At 39.6% G+C, this 12,172-nt stretch overlaps 1 long non-coding RNA gene across 1 annotated transcript; it reads right to left on the reverse strand.

Annotated features, from left to right (window-relative positions):
- Positions 1-2,448: 2,448 nt before the first annotated feature.
- Positions 2,449-4,589, reverse strand: LOC108011304 (uncharacterized). Its single transcript, XR_001767531.4, has 3 exons — positions 4,510-4,589; positions 3,264-3,349; positions 2,449-2,615 (listed from the first exon to the last, which is right to left on the reverse strand). It is a non-coding gene; the product is annotated as an uncharacterized lncRNA (long non-coding RNA).
- Positions 4,590-12,172: the final 7,583 nt, after the last annotated feature.

Raw genomic sequence — 12,172 nt, forward strand, 5'->3', positions numbered from 1 at the left:
AGATATTGAATACTAAGTTTATTTTAATTTTGTATGATCAAAACAAAGTATTATTTATGTGCTACATGTATCAAAATATTGTTTAGAGAGGACATAACTTTGTTTAATATATACAAAAGAGATCTGAATCTTTCCCTTAAATGTAAAAATTGTTGAAAAAAGGTTTTTTCTAATTTTATTCGTTTTAAACCCCACATTTTTATGTGATAAAGAAACCACAATATCATTTAAAATACAAAATTAATTATTAAAAAATCCATTAAGTCCATTAATTCATATTAAAGTAAGGGTAAGGAAATACTGTAAAGATATAGAGACCAAGATAGATGGCCGGAGAACCCAAGCTCATGACATGGCCATTGAAGCGGGGTTTGGAGCCAGTGGGAAATATGATAAATTGGGCGCTAACTCCCCGACTGAAGGCAGTTCCTTCTCTGACAAAATCTAGTGGCCAAATCTATTGCCAAAGTCCGGCTCCACATCTTGAATGCCAGCACCGTAATTTGAGGCCATTTCGGAGCATGGCAACGAAATAAAGTTGTCAGCTGCTCCATGGCGCAAAATGCAAATGATGACCATGGCCATCCTCCTTTTTGGCCACAGTCTGCTGTTAATTTTTGGTACGTGTCCCGCAAATTGGACTATCGTGGCCTGCTGAAAAGTTTCTAGAATTTCAATGCCGTTTAATCGATGTGGTGGCATCCACGAATCTGCAACCCAGCCAACCGGTTGCCACACACTCGGTGGCTCCAAACCAGAAGCTCTGCGGAAGCGGTTAATGTTAATGAAACGGGTTTGGATCGGAGGTCCGGACAAGGAGATGAGTCCAGTTTATCTATTCAAAACACTCGGGGTGCTAGAAGTGGGCCACATGGAAATCAATATTAATATGATTTGTTTCTGACATGCGGTGAACAACTTTATTCGAAAGAGTATGCTGTAACTGGGTCAGGATTTTAATAGTAATTTTTACATAGTATTGACTGACACTAAGACTATTTACAATAATTTTTAAGAATGATATCTTTAAAAGAAAATATAACTATAATATGCGAAATTAAGTGCTTTCCCTTCAGATATCCTATATACATACTTTACTTAATTAGTATACTTTTTTTTAGCAAAATAACAGAGTCAAAAACCAGCAATAAATATAGTTTTCTACACTCAAATGAACATCAACTCTTTTATTATCCGAAAATGTAACTGCAGTTTTATTAAGTCCACCGAAACAAACCCTCAACATGTCATATGGGCAGCTCATTAACGCCAAAGCCAAGGTAATTTAGTTGAAACCCTTTGACAACAAAGTGCATGTGTACTTGGCACTTTTATTGATATAGCTTCTATCGATTGCCCGCTATAAAATCGATCATTAGCGCTGTTAATTTGCAGCGACAAAGAGTCCGACGCGTTGATGGCAACGCTTCAACAGTTCCAGTTCAAATGCACTGAAAAGAATTCGATACAATTGTTAAACAGAAAATTATTATAGGAAAAATTATAATTAATCAAAATATTATGGAAAATAAATTATTATTAATAATTAAATAAAATTATTATATTTTAAATAATTATGTTCCTATGTATCATTGCTAAAATGTAAAGCTCGATAATAAATATAGAAGTTCGATTAGAATAAACCTTTTGGTTATGATATTATATCTATACTTTTTTGTAAGCAACAAAAACAATCAGATAAATATATAAAAAACCTAAAGAAACTATTAAAATAAAGTTTAAGTTATTTATTATGATTATAAGCACATTTTAAAAGCACCTCCATTTATAGTTATGTTTTGTTAGGCTACTGATACATTAAAATATCTGTATTAACTTTTATTTTCTGTGCAGCAATACCAGTTTAATTTCCACAACAGGCGGAAAGGGTGCAACGGTCATAAAAATTAAAAGCAAATTACGAACAACTGCACAGCAGTTAACTCGACGATATTAGCACAGTTCGCAGCGGGTCGATAATGCCGATCGATCGATTGACTGACTGAGTGGATGACTAAATGACACCGAACCTCTGGCGCTGACCAAGCGCGACCTTTTGTCACTTCATAGCCGGGAGCGGAGGGGGGGCCCAGGAGTCAGGGGTCAGCAGGGGAGTGGCCCAGGAGGGGGAGGATGAGGTGACGGACGCACCTTAGACGTTGACGCCGACTTCCGTTTGGCATTGAAGCGCAACCGTTTCAATTTCATCGAAAGAGTTAAGCAAGTAGGAAAGAGGTAAGGGGTGAAATAGGAAATACCCTTTAGTGAATATAACTATTTTTAATGTTTTTTTAAGTCAAAATAATCAATTTGTTTTTATTTTATTTGTTCAAATGAAAGATTTAAGATTTGTATTTTACTGAACTAAAACCGAATACATTCCTTGGTATCATTGGTATAATTGTATACTAAACCCTTTTTTATTTACCTTCTCAAGATCTCTCTTTTTTGAATAGTTTTGCTTAGTTATAATATACCCTCTTTATACCCTTACTCAGAAGAAGAGTTAAACCCAATGGCAACAATTTGAGTGCCTAATGACGCAGAGTAATGAAGTCGCCGCCGCGCCCCCAAATGCAGACTCAGTCTCGGAAGCCCCTGACGCCAGATGTACACTGGAAAAAAGGACATAATATCTAGAATATATAATATACCATAATACAAATTTAATAATGATCCAAGAAATTAAGGGGTAAATATAACGGGTGTTACCTCTAATATTAAGAATATGGATTCACCAAAGAAATCGATATAATTTTTTTGTTTTTTCCTCGACTGTTTTTCCAGTGCTCTAGACCATACTATACTAAACAATTCGGCACCGGACCTAACCCAACCCAACCCCTTTTTTCGCGCTTGATGTGTCGTTGATTTGCCGCTTCCAGTCCGGTAGACTGGTGCTAAAAATCGTCACAGCTGCGCAACATTTCGAATTGAATGACTTAATGTGCAGCATTGTGTCATCAATATCCGCTTGTATCGGATGGGTTAGGATCGCATGGGATGGGGTTGGGGTTCTGTTCTCGGCAGGTTTACAGGGTCAACTGCCCGTGACAAAAGTGTGAATTACGTCTGGCCGAAACGCCCACTTGAGTAGGTTTGATTCTACTTGTTTCAGCCGCACTGTCGTCGATATATGTTCAAATATATGTATGGTACCTCCCCCGACTTATCGACCCCTGTCTCACCGCCTAATCCTTCTCTTTTCGGCCGACTGACATTTGACAGTGTCAGTCAGTGTCAAGTCATCAATATGTACTTACGCCAGGCCGTTCCATCAGTTCTATCACCCGAGAGCCCTCTGAGGTCTTGGCATTCGTCTTTGTCTGCGTCTAATCCTTATGTAAATCTGTCAAATTAGATGCGATTAGTGCAAAGTGAAAAGTAGTTGCCAGCTCTTTGAGCCCTCTCACACGAGCCGACATCAACGGATTTTCGATTAGGGCCGACTTGTTGATGGCCGCCCAAAAAGTTGGAAGACTCTTTGACTTTTGGCCAGATTGGAGGGGCGTGAGTTCGGATGGTATAATCAGGTGTGGGAGTTAGGAGGGGCTTGTTTATTATATGAAGCTGAGGGATATTGGCAATAAAATACAAATTTAATAACTTTAACTGGGGTGTACACATTTAATAATGCCAAAACATGAGTTATACAATTATAAACAAAGTTAGTCTTAAATTTAAAAACAAATACAGAAATCAATACAGAGAATATGAAAACTATTCTTGATTATATAACAATTTTAAAATTTAAAGTTCATACTCACGTTGAAAGATTTTTTATATTTCCCACGCTTTTAGTATCTCTAAACTAAAAACCGTGCAGCAATTGTCACAGCCAATAAAATTAGATTTTCATTTAAATTAATTTACAAATTCCCACGTAGGCGTTGCAGACAAAACAAAAACAAATGCCTCAAGGAGTCCTACCCCAAAAAATAGAAGTGAAAACTTTTTAACTGCCTAATGCCAAACAAATTGCCGGCAAATCGAATCGCTTAAAAATCGACTGAATCACGCGACTATTTCAATTTGCCGGATGGGAAAACCAGAGGGGTGGACTTCAGACGTGTGCTTAGCAATTGGCAACGCTTGAAGCGACCCTCGCACATATATATTATACCAAAAATACGGAAGTACGAACGACAGGCTCTCATCATCAACGGAAAATCATCGCGGTGGGCGGAGTGTCAGTGGGAATATCGCGATATCATAATGACACTTTCCGCCGATGCGCAACTGTGACAAAATTAATTTTCAACTTGACTGCATCCGGACGGGATTGGAATTGGGATTGGGATTGGGATTGTAAAGAGAACTGTGTGAGGGTGAAGGTCCGGAACTTCGCCCGCCGTCTGTTGATGATAATGAGACCATAGATAACGCAATTTTATGTTCCACCCGAATTTCACAAATAGTTGCGCGAATTTCCCTCGAACCCTCACCGTAAATGTGTCCGTATCCGTGTCCGTATTTCTGGTTTCCGAATTCCGGGTGCAAAGCACTCACAAGTCAACAGCAACCGGCACTTCCACCCCTTTTGCGACCCACTGGAACACCCGAAATGGACTTTCGGCCCTCGGGCCACGCCACCGCACTGACAAATTGTTCCGCTAAATAAATCACGATTCATGATTATCGCCATGAAATCGAAATTTTCTGCTTTATTTTTCATGCCTCGGAACAAGTTATCTAATATGCTTTTAAACGGATGGGGAAAAGGGCTCTGGAAAAGGGGAACGGGTGCAGTGGCTTAAACGAATAGCTGAATTATTGATTTACCTCGGAGTTTTGGCTTTACTCTGTGAAGGAGTTGGAAAAGAGAACTCAAATTGGGGCAGGGAAAATTAACTGAGAGTGCTGAAAATTAGCCCTGGAAATATTTAAAAAAATATTTAACAGATAAATACATTAAATTATAGACGTGCGTACTTTTAATTTATCTTAAAGAATAATTTCAAATAAGTTTTTGAGATTGATACAGAAAATAATATAGGTTGGAAATTATATATTTGTTCTCAGGCTCTTAAACGGTATCCGAAATTATTTTGTTATACCTTTTTTTAACAAGTAAAGAAAGGTCACCTCCAATAAAGATTTAAAAAAGAAAATCATTTAACAAAACCCACAATTACAAGACTTTGTTAGCCAACCAAAGATCCTTATGGTTCAGTAAAACCGTCTAATTTTCTTATTCACATTCCCTGAACTCCAATTAACTTTTCGCCTTCAGAAAGTCAATGTCAAGGTTCTCCCTATAACCAAATCAAGCCAGTGACAAATCCTGAGAAAGTCAGCCCTGCAAACAATGCACTCATCATCGTCATCAGGGTGTTTTGATGTGATCATCCCCAAAGGAACAACCCTCAAGCGATGTATTTTGATTTTGATTCAGATTCCGAAAAAGGCAACCGCAAACAAGTCTGATGTCCTGTCATATTTGCTCATTTAACGGGCTGACACATCAATGTCACATCAAATTGTAGCAGCCAACCAAAAAGAGCCTCGGGTCTTTGACAAAACAAAAAAAACATGAGAAAAACTGACAGCTAATCCAATGGCAATTATAATGCCGTAACGGTCGATCCTGACTCAAATTCAGATGCTGCAGGCTGCAATATACTGCTGGTGTGAACGAAACCTCAATTCATCTAATTGAAGCTAAGCAGAACCAGCATTTCCCTTTGTTCTGGCCACGAAAACTGTCAAAACTGACATGACAGGGCGAACGAATCACAGGGAAATCAACGAACAACCGCAATAATCAGCGCTTTTTTGTAGGGGCGTGATTTTCCGAGACACTTGACATGCATATGAAAATTCTGACACGTCAACGCTCGGTGGTTTTCGGGATTCTACTCAGAAAACTAAGAGGGATTTTCAGCCAACTGCCCCCACAAACTGATTGACGATTATGTGACGTGTGTGTGTGCCACGAATCTCCGGTAATTTCCATTTCCATATCACTCATTGTGACAGCCAGCGCACAGCTCTTCGTATATCAATTGACAATTGCCGGCGTCTTTGAGGGGATTTTCCTTATTACCATATCAAAGCGAACGGACTTGGGAAAAGTGTCATTAAAGGCGCTGGATGGGTGGTCTCCGCCACTCCGAACGGGGTCACCAATTAGAGTAAGGCAAAGCAAAGCAAAGCCCAGGGAAATCAATCACCTCCAACTGGTTACGCCACTAACTTGTTTGTGCACTGCGAAAAATTATAGGTAAGATAGAATATAATATAGGGATTTTATGTAAATATCGTTATTATTATCTAGTACAACTTATCCGTTAATTTATTTAAGTCGACAAGAGATCAATGAGCATATTCTGTGGGATACGTTAATTGTTTGCTGCCTGCGCTTTACCGCCACATACACAGTATACAACAAAAGTGTTGTTATGTTATAAACTAAATCATTAAAAATCGAATTATTGAAAATATTTGTGATTTTATTGTACTTTTCTCTATTAACTTTCTATTTCCAACCTCTGCCGCCACACGAACAGTATAGAACAGAAAGTTTGTGCCAACCCTCAAAAATAAATATCAATTTATATCAATAACAAACACCTGTGGATTATTACTTCAGAATACTTTTCTCTGGGGTTACTAGGTTTCTATGCTAGCGCTCTACCGCCACACGCACAGCGTACAACAGAAAATTCGTCATATGTGAAGCAATATATCAATTCATTGTATGCCGAGTCGGCACACCGACCTCTAAATTCAATTTATTACAAAATCATTGGCAAACACTTTTCAAATGAATATTTCAAAGCGCTTTTCTCTGGGTGATTAGCTGCTCTTGGCCAACGACTTCCAGACTGCATTGGCCCCGTTCTCCTCGTTTTCCGACTGAAATATCCTGTCTGGCTGTCGCTACAAACGCCAGTCCAATTTGTTACAATGCGTTACACTCATCCGACTGATGTCTGATTTTGTTTGGCTCTGGCTCCGACTTGCTACGCATTCCAGGAGCTGCACATGGTGGGTAAGCCCCTGCGGATCGGATTGGATAAGGTGGGATGGGATCGTTTCGGATCGGATCGCTGTGGATCATTTGGGGGAGACCGAGGCGGAGACGGACAGAAATCCATTCATCAGTGGCAAATTTGTTGGTGGTACGAATCCATCATGTTGCCAGTGAAAGATCGTTTGTCGCTGATCATCAGCTTAAAAATCGCGCAAATGACGAGCGTAAGACACGAGATGTGGTCTTATGTCTTTCTGTCTGTCCGTCCATCGGTGGTTTACTGTGGCTCACGCGGCTTCACTGTGGCTGTGCTGGCTCAGCAGTTACCGACTTAAGCTGACAACAACATCCCGAGGAGCGGGAGAAAGCATCCGCGGATCTGTTCGCCGATTCAACTGGTTTTATTTCGAGTCCCATGCGTAAGCTAATGAGGTTCGAGAAGTTGGTGGCTCTACAGGGGTTTTTGGGTAGGGTTACTTTAATATGTTATGAGAAAAATATTCCAAATTTTTTATTTTGATTATACAACTAATAATATTTATTCTCTTTTAAAATATATTACCCATTTAGGAATTTCTTTTAATATTTTTGTAGCTCATTTTATGAACCCTCCTGGTCGAACCCTTTTTCCGTAATAAGACTGCTGTTTTTTGGGGGCAGCACAGGCAGCTACCACATATCGGAATTCCCCCCAACTGAGCCGCCACAAATGATGTTGATTTTTATCAAAACTTATTGAGAAAAAGTAATTTTTAAGGCTTTACATGTGTGAAGGCAGCAGAGATCGGGTCTGAATCTGTAGCCAAGACTTGAGACCAGTGGCTTAGTGGCTGCCTTTTTGTCAGTTGAGTGGTTCAGCAAACTGGCAAAAAGTATACACCCAAAAAATATAAATATTATAAAGATTATAATAATAAAAAAAAATAAATTATACTTTAAACCAAAAATTGGATATTAAAGTTCATATATTAGAAATGCATATATTATGATTTAGTAATTAGAAAAAAAAAGTATGTTCATGACTTTCATCAAATATAATCGTATTATTCTCTGTGTATGTACGATTGCTGGGGCATTTGAAAAATCAGCACAGTGCGGGCAGCTATAAATACTCGACCACTAAAGCCTACCTGCTGTTAGACGGGAAAAAGGGGAGACCTTACAGTCCGCTGACTGTCCATCAATTTGCAACTTGCTGTGCAAAAATTCAGCAAGTTTTATTTGGTGGCATACGGACATCGATGTGTGGTCCTCTGACTGCAGGAATAAATTTCCATTAACGAGCCCATACATTACCCAATTGATTTAAATTGCGGCGACCGCAATGCAAAGCGAGCTCCATATTTCACACGACAATTTCCCCACCAATTCGTCTAGAATTTATTGTTTGTTTTTAATCCTCCGAATAGACAACGTCTAACGAACTTCTAATAGCGGCTGCAGATTAATCTTGCCGCAGATGAATCAAAATGAAAACATAAAAGCGATTTAAAATCGATTAACCCGATTTGCCGACATGCAACAGGTTCGGCCCTCAATTTGGGTCTTATTATCGAAAAAGCGCGGCTTAAAACAAAGGCTGCAAATTGCCTGGGATAGTGTCGGGATCGGGAATCGGGGATCCGTTGGGTCCACTGAAGACAGAACATTCAGCGGGGCAAACGCCTACCGCAGAGTTTATTTTCTGGTATATTTTTTTTTGAGCCTTTCCTCTTCGCTTTTTATCCCATCGGTCGGGAAAGAGGTGAGAAAATTGTTGATTAGCTTCTATGGAGGCAGAAGTTCCCCTGGACACTCATTCAGTCCCGTTTTCGGGCGATCTTGATGAAGATCAACATGCCAGATGTGGGCGTGGTCGCATATGACTTTGATTTCTGTCGGCATTTTCGCTTTGGACTGGCCACGAACGATATGCTGAAAAATAATACATGTACCAAAATACAGGTACCAAATAGCTATAGAAATATGTTATTTAAAAAATGTATAGAAGAGTGGAATACTGTAGTTAAGTTACAGAATTTGATGGTACGAATATAAAAAAGAAATGACAAAATAAAGTATTGGAATCTATATTAACCTCATTCATTGTAAATAAATCAATTAAATCTATGTTATACGAGTTTATATTTTTGAGCAAGGTATTTTTTATATAATTCTAATTTTTTTGTATTTTTTCATAACATACGATTTTTATTATCTAACCAACTTTGTGCATACTTTTATACTTACTGTAGACTACATTTTTTGTTTGATTTTCCTTTTTAACCTCTTATGTAAAGATACTTCCTTCCAATGGCTGATCCCAGCCCCTGCTAAACGTTCTGTAATCACGCCATATTCTAGTTGTTACAACCATTTGCATATACTCAGTATGCCCTCGACCGATCCCGATCTCCATTCCGATCCCCGTGGATAATTATGGACTGGCCAACCGCTTTGGCTGCTGAATCCACTGACTCGTCGTTCCCTGCTGGACCCCAAACTGCTGCCCACTATCACTTACTACACTCAACGCCCCGATCCCGATGCCGATCCGATCTGAGGCATCGGAATCGGAGGCATAGGAATCGGGGGCATCGGAATCGGAGGCAACATCAGGCAGAGAATCGCTGCGATTGTCGGAGAGGGCTAATAATAAATTCGAGCGCGTGCAAGCGCATGCCAATGCCACAACCGCATCCACCAACCAACCACCGACCTCCAACCACACGGCACCTTGCAACCGCCGAAGTTGCCACCACTCTTGGCCAAAAAGGGGCAGGGGAGGGGAGGGGACCTGCCTTTGGTGGCAGCCGCTCTATAATTATCTCAAACTGAAATTAACCGTCGAAAGAGTCGGGAAGATTATGCGCAGCGCATCGAGATTGAGAACTGAGCAAGTGGCCAAGTGCACTGGGAACAGCATCTTAAAATAGGTCCTAAAACTAAAAAAATATAAATAATATTTCAGTGGCTTAAAATTAACTGATAAAGATTTAAATTATTAATATACAGCGGTTAATATTATATTTAAATAAGTATTTCGTAGTACACCATTATAATTCTTACAATATCTTAGAAAGATACCACTTTTTAAAAAGGTCTAGCTTAGAATAATTTAAGAACTATTAAAATAGAGCATTAAACTTGGCAAGATTTTGGTATGTTTCTACACATTCTTCTGGAAAAAACAGTTCATAAAGAATGCTATATCATGTACAGAGTATTTGTAATTCCCAAAGAACTCTTTGTTCGTAGGAGGTATATAGAAGAGAGGGTATATTTTTCTGAGTGCATTTGAGAGGCAGGACTGGGAAGCGTATCGCTCGCTAACGCTGCCTCTGCATGCTAGACGCGTTTGCGATTCCGATGGGCTGAAGATTCGCTGATGAGATGGGTTAGGGGAGAAAGACCCGAGATGAGACATTCTCTCACCTCGCCGCCGCGATGGTTGCGCTAATTTATTGCGCGTTAATATCGACAGGAAGAGATCCCATCCCGCGTGAACCAGTTGCCCTCCGGAGACGGTCTCTGGCCCCCGATCCTACCATATTCCACTCTAATTGAAATGCTCGACTCTGGGTCTCGCTCTCTAGTCTATCTACGTATATATCTTATCGCCAGCGTCACACTTACCATTACTATACACATGTTACTACGACGGATACTAAGGCCGGTTCCCTGGTGCCGGGTCTCATTAGCGGAATTACAAGTCATTACCCGCCCGAACTGACCGGAGAACTCGGACTTGGACTCGGCAATTATAAGTAAATTAACTTTTGGCCCTAGTATGAAGATTAGAATCTAGGGTACCACCCGAACTCGAAGTATGATTGATGGATTGTCCATATCAATGACAACTCATCTGGGTAGGAAAGGGCGGTGAAGTAAGTTAATAGAGTCATAGGAATAGATTCAAAGACAGTGCCGACTATTTGTTTTTATTAATAAAACAGGGAATTCGCTAAAAACCCGGGTATCCGGTATATGAATAGATTGAAGATAGATATTCCTTATAGAACTATAGAATTTTATTATATTAAATTTGTAATGTCGCCTTTAAGAAAATAACTAAACGACCCATAGTTAGAAAAACTTTTCAATTAACTGCCCTTCTCAAACGAAACCACTACTCCTCATTGAATTGAACACTTCACACCAACTCCAACGAACAAACACTAGAAATCAAGAAGATGCACTTAGCTTAATTGGATATCAGGGGCAATTTCAATTAGCCCAGCGATTTGGCACGCATTTAATTGCACCGAAACCGGAGCACAAATCCTTGACAGCACCAACGAAATCCCAAATTGCAATAAAATGTATTAAAAACGAGGCGCTTGGGCACAGACAATAAAAGCCCCCCGAAACCAACTCCCTGCTAACAAGTTGCGTCCTGCTCATTTAACATTTTACCATAAAAATGTTGAAAAACAATGGCGGCTAGTTGGAGCGACACCTCCCCCTTGGAACTTCCCCTTCTAGGGTTTATCTCCCGGCCACATTCTCACTCTCCTGGCCACATTAGACAGCCACGTGTCTGGGTCATTATGCTGAAAGTTACACGAACGTGGCGTCGGCGTTGACGGTTGCCCGTACTTTTTTCCTGTTTTTCGGGGCCCACTTTGAGGCGAGAGTAAAATGTCTACGCAATGAACAGGGAGATATGTCCAACCCGACCCCACCCACCGAAAAGCAAAGACCACGCCAAGCCGATCAGCACTGGAAAAAACTACTGGTAAATCAATACAAATCTTATACTAGTCAATGTATGATGTATACTGTTCGATTGGCGCCAAAGCGCGGAAAAAATAGTTTTCCAGGGTTTAGAGTTACTGATCATTTATCTAGTGATCTGATGACAAAGTTCTAAGTTTCAATTAAACATAAACGTGGAAAAAAATTAAATATAAAAAAAAATATAAAAGAAAAATTATAAAAATATTATAAGTATAATCAGACATATTTTACGCACCGACTACATCTGTATCAAATCTTTCTTAAAAAGACAAAAATAGTTTCCAATTAAGTTCTATAAAACATTCATTTATTAATATATCCAATTTAATCCTATCAAATAAATATTTTTTATTAACCATTTTTTTCCCAGTGCACACTCCGACTTGTAGTACAATTTGTAGCTGTCAGTGGGCCAGAAAGGCAGACATATAGACGTGACACGTGTGTAAGTGAGTGGGCGGGTGTCAGTGGCTTAGT

Source organism: Drosophila suzukii, chromosome 2L (assembly GCF_043229965.1).
Source record: "Drosophila suzukii chromosome 2L, CBGP_Dsuzu_IsoJpt1.0, whole genome shotgun sequence".
Taxonomy (NCBI): domain Eukaryota; kingdom Metazoa; phylum Arthropoda; class Insecta; order Diptera; family Drosophilidae; genus Drosophila; species Drosophila suzukii.